At 41.9% G+C, this 7,053-nt stretch overlaps 1 pseudogene; it reads left to right on the top strand.

Moving 5' to 3' along the window:
* Nucleotides 1-6,238: 6,238 nt before the first annotated feature.
* On the top strand, nt 6,239-6,356 carry LOC112473825 (annotated as a pseudogene).
* The last annotated feature ends 697 nt before the right edge of the window (nt 6,357-7,053 follow it).

Raw genomic sequence — 7,053 nt, 5'->3', positions numbered from 1 at the left:
GAATAGTCATCACATAGAATAGTACCTGGTACATAGTAGGTAATCAATAAATATTTATTGAGTGAAAGATTGAATCTTTGAATCCTCTAACCTAGTATAATGTCTCATACAGAGTAAAGGATTTATGCAAACTCCAAATGGCTGCCAAAAGGCCTGAGCTTAACAGCTTGGCCAACTTTCCATGAAATTCCAGATATACCCAAAGACAGCCTGATGCTTTTAGATAACTTGGCCTAATTTTCGAGACGTAAAAATTCAGATCCAGCTGATTTCTAATTGCAAAAATATTCTCAACATCTGGAATGTAGAATACTTAATTGATCATTCCTATCAATACCCAGTTGACTAGAAGCCTGGAGGTTAGAATCTGCCACTTTTAAAATATTATGCTAAGCTGTTCAGGCCTTTAAATGTTGCATTACACTCACAAAACCAGCGTAACGCTGTGTTGGATGCTGAGAGCCATCTGTGTAGGGAGAAAGGCAGGTTCCAAAGAGTGTGGTCATGCTGCCCTCTCGTGTTGAAATGCCATAGCAGCATCTGAAACATTTAGAGGGAAAACTTTTCGTACTAATACTAATAATAAATGTGCACTGATCATATCTGTGACTTTGCAAACTTTACAGATGTTACTTACATCCTTTAATCTTCATAACTCTACTTTCAAGGATACTACTAATATCCTCATATTACAGACGAGAAAACTGAGGCTCAGACAGGCTAACATGCCCAAGTTCATTCTACAAGGGGTAAGTTAAAGAGCTGGGACTCAAACCCAGGTGTGTTGTGTGTCTGATTCCAAAGCCCATATGTTTTCCACTATATCATATAAATTATTATTAATGATATTTTGATATATATATATACATATGTGTGTGTGTGTGCGTGTGTGTGTGTATATATGTAAAACGTGTTGAGCACCTGCCATGCACACATGTTCCCTTGATTACACTCAAGCTGAACATGATCAAGCTAGGCAAAGTTTAGGATTGTTCTGACACATTTTTAGGTCATTATTTTAAAGCATTTAAGCGCCTTCTTTTTACAGATACATGCATTCATCACTCGACAATATTTATCTGGAACCTACAATGTGCCAGACACAATTCAAGCTACAGTGATGCTCCAAAGGTTTGAGTTTCTAAAGCCCCACAACCCATTTGCTGCTTTTCCCTTCACCTCTCTAAGAGCTGGAACTGAATCAAAATCCTGCATCTATTCACTGCGTGGTGTTTTGAAGCATGGGCCTCGAATACTGGCATTTAGATTATCTAAATTACTTAAGAGTAAAATATAATAGCTTTAAAAAAAAAAAAAAAGGAGAGGACGGGGGAGACTTGCCCTGTGTTTTTTTATTGCATTCATCTAGATGGCTCTGGCAAAATTGTCAATATTTGTAAATCCAAACCTCAGGCAGTTTTTTGTAACTGTCAAGGGGCCCACTTCAGAATGGCAGGACTCAGGATTAGAGCATAAAGACCCCAAAGCTTAATGAGCCACTCCACAGCCAAACATTCAGGAAACTTGTTCAAAGAATAGGAAACTTGAGGAAAGAGTAGTTTGGGTATCTATCTGATCAATATTCTATTCAATTCAAAAATGAAAATATTTGAGTATATGTTATTGAACCAAATTTATTCATTCACTCAACAAGGTTCTGGGCAGCGAGAAATGCAAGTCATTACATTTCTATTTATACAACAACAAGGAAACCGAATAATCACTAAGGTCTCTTTTATCTCCAAAATATTCTGATTGAAATTAGAAAAAAAATTACCTTTCTGTTGAGATCAGAGAATCAATGTTAAACATGCCCCACCGTGTTCTGAAATCTCAATCTTCTATTTGTTACCGCAAATTTATTCATTCACTCGACAAAGATCTGTTGAATAATGCTATGTGGACTAGCTTAGCATTGTTTGGGGTTGGGTTTGATATGGAAGGGAAGCTGATATCATTGCTTTATATTCTCCCTTTAGCCCTCAGGCCTTGGACTTTCCTAGGTATCTGTCTCTTATATTGGAGGGGAGTAATTCACAGTAGGTGAGCAGCTTTCTGAAGGCTGAGAGGCCTTGAGGAGGTATGGCTTTGATTATGAGTTAAACCCTAAGAGGACATTCCTGCCTGATGTAGGAAAGCAAAACTTGCCACCTCAAAATGTGTCTCTCTGGCATAAGAATTACTTTATTTTTTAGAAACAAAAGATTCAGGAAGAATCCCCCAAACTGCCTAAAGCTGAAAGAATTTAAGATAGGTCTGTTCTAGAAAGAAGCATCGCCATAGATAATCACGGTATAATCTGAACTAGGGGTAAGAAGCAGGGAGGAACCTAGCAAGGCCCATTTGATCAGTCATCTTGTCCTCTCTGTGACCTACTGTCTCTAGGGCCAAGCAAACATTTGTTTATAAACAGTTGCCCACCTCCTTGAGAATTGCCTCACTTCCTTTTGAAGTCCCAGACCCCTACCTCTTTCTCCCTAGTCCAAAATGACATGCATACCTCATTCTGCCTTACTGTCTTTGGAATTTCTCATGCTTCTATGAATTCCCCATGCATATGTGTTAAAACTTGACTTTCTCCTGTTAATCTGCCTTATGTCATTTTAATTATTCAACCAGTCATAGGAACCAAGACAGAAAGAGGTGGATTCTCCCTTCCCCCACACTAAAAAGTGGCCATGAGAAAAGGACAGGTCAGTCTTGCAGACTTAACTGACCAATTGCAAGATGCACTGACCTTTCTCTTCTCACATCTGATGTCTGCGTCTCCAAAGCTGAATCCCCCAGTGTCACTAGCCAGCAAGTAAATCTTTCTTCCTGAGAAATTGCTACAAAAAAAAAATAGAAAAGTCTCTGTGTTCTCCTAGCTAGCTGGTCACTGCAGGCAGCCAGAGGCCAAGATGTGACGGTAGGAAGCACAGTCAAGAAAGGAAGTGAATTCAGGTAGGGCTCATTGATCATTCTAGGTGCTCTCCCCTTGGGTGTCAGGGGAGTAGAGATTCCCATAGGACTTATGCATGGCATTGGAGGGCACCGCCCCCCCCCCCACAGACCCTGCTGCTCAGCATGTCGCCTATACCCCACAGACACAGATTCCCCATATTCCAGTGTCATCGGAACATGCTTTTGGGTTACCAGAATCTTGGTTGACAGCTAGCTGGTGTTACCATCTTAGGCAAAGCTCTGGCCCTTTACAGGTCTGTGATCTTTTCTAAAACTAGATGATATCAAAGAACTGATCTAGCTCTAAACTTTCCTTTAAAAAAAGTGAAAGTAAACTGCCATCTGAGGTCATCCCTTAGTCTCCAAAATCAAATGCTTCAGGAGCTGCAGATTTGCAAACCAGTGCTACCTTCCTACCTACCTGCCTGCAAAATTGCACAAAACATGTAAAATTTGTTTGGCTACTACCTACATTTTTAAAGGCCACTCCATCCCTATGGTTGGATATATTAGATTTCCTATTGTAGTCCTGGTAAAAATGGAATCTAAAGTAAAACGAAAAAAATAAACAAGGGGACGCCCAGTGTGGACAGAATGGCTTACTTAGCCGCTGTCTGAGCCTCCTAGCACCTGCCTTATTTGGGTCATTTTGGTTTGTGTATAGAGATGCCCTTGTTTTAGAGTAAATGCAACTGAACATGTAAAACTCCATATAAGGTTGAATTCCAATCAATGTTTCAACACATGAAACGCTCTTCTGCAGGCAGCCTGACCTTCAGGCCTAACTGGCAAGCTTCTGTTTACATTCCTTCTAGCGATGGCTTTTTACTCAGCTCCCATTTGAGTACAAGCTGTTTGTTCTACTAGCAGCAACGCTGCTGGTGTGCTGTAGAATCCCAAGCTTCTCCAATTTTGTTAGAGGAATGCATTTTTATTTTTTTGCCTCATCTGTATGCCAGGCAAACCCCTCACAGCTCCCTACAGCTCCTTCCTCTAATTTACCTTCCGTGAATACAGCTGGCAGGCTCACTTCCACCTGGTCACCTCCTGGGCCCTGCCATGGCTGAGTCTTCCAAGTCCACAGTCTCACTCTAAGCATTGACCTGGCTTTGTTTGCTTACTTTTGGTGAATATATACAGTTTCTACTCTGTCTAAACATTCATTCTGAGCTATTCTCATTTACTTCCATCCACTCCCTTCTTATCTCTCTCCCAGCCCAGGGCCCCAGCAACCTCACACAATCTCACTAACTCTCTCAAGCCATCCTCTTCAAAGGAATGAAAACTGAGGTCTCTTTTAAGCCAGAGATTCTAGGATGCCTGCAGGCTCAGGAACTCTGGAATCTTGGGTCATTTTTATGCTTACATAGCTATCTCCATCACCCTCAGCCCCACACTCTAGAAAGAACAGCCCTATATTCTGTGTCTACATATGTTCAGGCGCTGTGCACGCACTCTACCCAACGTCTCCCCCAACCTGTCCTGCTGTTTGTGTGGCGCGCCTATGTCTTTTCTCTCGGCGTGCCATATGGCAATTTTTTTTCATTAAAAGATTGCAATTAATTTTTTTTTACTCTCTAGGAATGTTTACAATATCTCTTGAAAAAAGCAGGGAATAGGGGGTTGTGATATTACACGTGATCTCCCAGGACATAGTTAAACTTGCAAAACTAAGGCACCTATCTTTGAGCAAGTCATAAACATCGGCGGCAAGCAGAGTTGCCAGAGTCATGTTATCAATAATAATGCTGTTTTTATCTCTGTCCAACTCCCGTGTCTTATTTCTTAATGACTCTGAAGCCAGAGAAGGAAAAAGGTGGGATTTATTATCCTCCTCAAACCTCAACAAGGAAAACAAATGTTAAATGGAGAATATATATTAAAAATTAACTACAAATTGGGATAAGTGCCATGGAGTATAATAAAGTGTGAAAGAAAACGCTCAGTCTTCCTCCTGTGCGTCTACCCTGTGACTACCACAGTCACACCAGGCAACTCTGCCACACCAGCTGCAATGCCTACAACCTAACTCGATTCCGACACTCTCGTACCTGAAGATAGAGTCAAATCCCACAGGTGAAGGGCTCAGTCCCACAAGATTCCCACCCTCCCACTTCAGATGCCAACAGAAAGTCCAGGTTGTCACCTGTGCCTCTGATAAATCAGCTGTAAATCAGAGGTTCCCACGATGACCTCCTCCTCGGATTTAATTAATTTGCTCACAGAACTCAGGAAGACTGCTTACTTCTGCTTACCAGTTCACTATAAAAGGATACAATGAAGGATACAGATGAACATCCAGATGGAAGGATGCATAGCGCAAGGTATGTGGGAAGGGGTGGATGTGCCACTCCCCCGGCATCTCTATGTGTTCATCAAATCCCATATTTTAGGGCTTTTTATGGAGTCTGCATCACATAGGCATGATCAGTCATTCACTCCATTCCCAGCCCCTCTCCCCTCTCTGGAGAATGGGGGAGGGTGGGGGCAGAGGGAGGATATGGCTGAAAATTCCAAGCTTCTAATCATGGCCTGGTCTTTCAGGTGACCAGTCCCCATCCAGGAGCCCACCTAAGAGAGGAGAGGAGGCATCTGAAAAATGCAAAGCAAAGGGCTTGCAGAAATGACCGACTTAGCTGGTTAAAATCCATTCCTGACTGCCCTCTCCCCGTTCCAGGACTCTCCAGCAAATATGTTTTTCCATAGCTACTTCTCCCACCTCAAGGACTCTCCAGCTCACATCTGTTGATTCATGGCTTGCCAACCAACTGATGTCCTTCCTTATCTCTGTAGCTATGTAGAAATAACAAGACTGTATAAAACTGCCTATTATGTTAGAATTGGGGCTCAGCCTTTGAATAGGAATCTGCAGTTACCAGCATTAATAAGTGCTGCTTCCTTCTTATAGCCTCAGTGTCCCGTCTCTCTGTTCGAGAATCCTATAACAGTGCCAATAACGCCAAGGTCACAAGACGAATGGCCTGTAAGACCAGTGGACTGGAAAATCCTTCCCCCTTGCAGGCCCCACCCGAAGCCTCCCCTCCCCATTCTGAGTCATGAGGCACATGTGAAACCTCAGACAAAGGAATCACACGCACCTTGCATGAACACTGCAGAGGTATATAAACTGTAATCTAACCAAAGTGAACTCGTGCATAGTGGTGTTAACCCCACGCGCTCCGCCTGCAATAAATTCTCCTTCCTCTAAAAAAGTTGTCTGAGAGTCCAATTTCCTCCGTCGGGTGTCACTTCCTGCAACACATCCAGAGTTGTTAGGACAAAACAAACTCCTATTGTCTACAGCCATACCACCCTGACATGCCCAATCTCTTCTGATCTCGGAAGCTAAGCAGGGTCTTGCCTGGTTAGTACTTGGATGGGAGACCACCTAGGAAGACCAGGTGCTGTAGGGGTGAAAAAAATAATAATAAATAAATAAATAAATAAATAAATAAGCAAACTCCTATTACCCAGGAAATTACAAGGGTTGTGAGAGCCCCGTGTTAGGAACTGTAGACAGAGACCGATATATAGTTTTTCTGTTATCCCACACAGGAAGACGCAACCTGTGATATTATGCACAGCTCTTTCATTTTTGGATGAGTATTTTTTGAATTACATGTGCATTCTGAGCTATAAAAAACAATGCATAGTCTAGGGGGGAAAAAACTATGATTATCCCTCACTAGACAATATTTTAGAGGTTTAAGTTTTCTGGTGGGAGTTTTGATGGTTATTTGTTTTGTGGCCATTATAAGAATTTAAGCCCATGTTTGTATTTAATAACAATTCTTTAAATAAATTTTTTAAAAAGGCAAAATGAATTCTTAACTCTAAATATATTCTTCTACCTATACTGCTCTGATGTCAGGTATCGGTAATGCCACATTTTAAGCAAATGGGAATCTGCCCGGGACCCTTTATTTTAGGGTATACACACAGGTGTATGCAAGCACCGAAGATGCAGTCTGGCTCAGTGCAAACTGCAACCTAAACATCACTCATGACTAACACCATCCAGGCTGCGGAAATGATTCTGTATATCTACTGCCCCAAGCCCTTGAAACCGAAGACAATTGTGTACAGATGCCCTGAAAAGCTTTGTAATGC

Source organism: Pteropus alecto, unplaced genomic scaffold (assembly GCF_000325575.1).
Source record: "Pteropus alecto unplaced genomic scaffold, ASM32557v1 scaffold8, whole genome shotgun sequence".
Classification (NCBI taxonomy): domain Eukaryota; kingdom Metazoa; phylum Chordata; class Mammalia; order Chiroptera; family Pteropodidae; genus Pteropus; species Pteropus alecto.
This window is presented reverse-complemented; position numbering and strand designations above follow the sequence as displayed.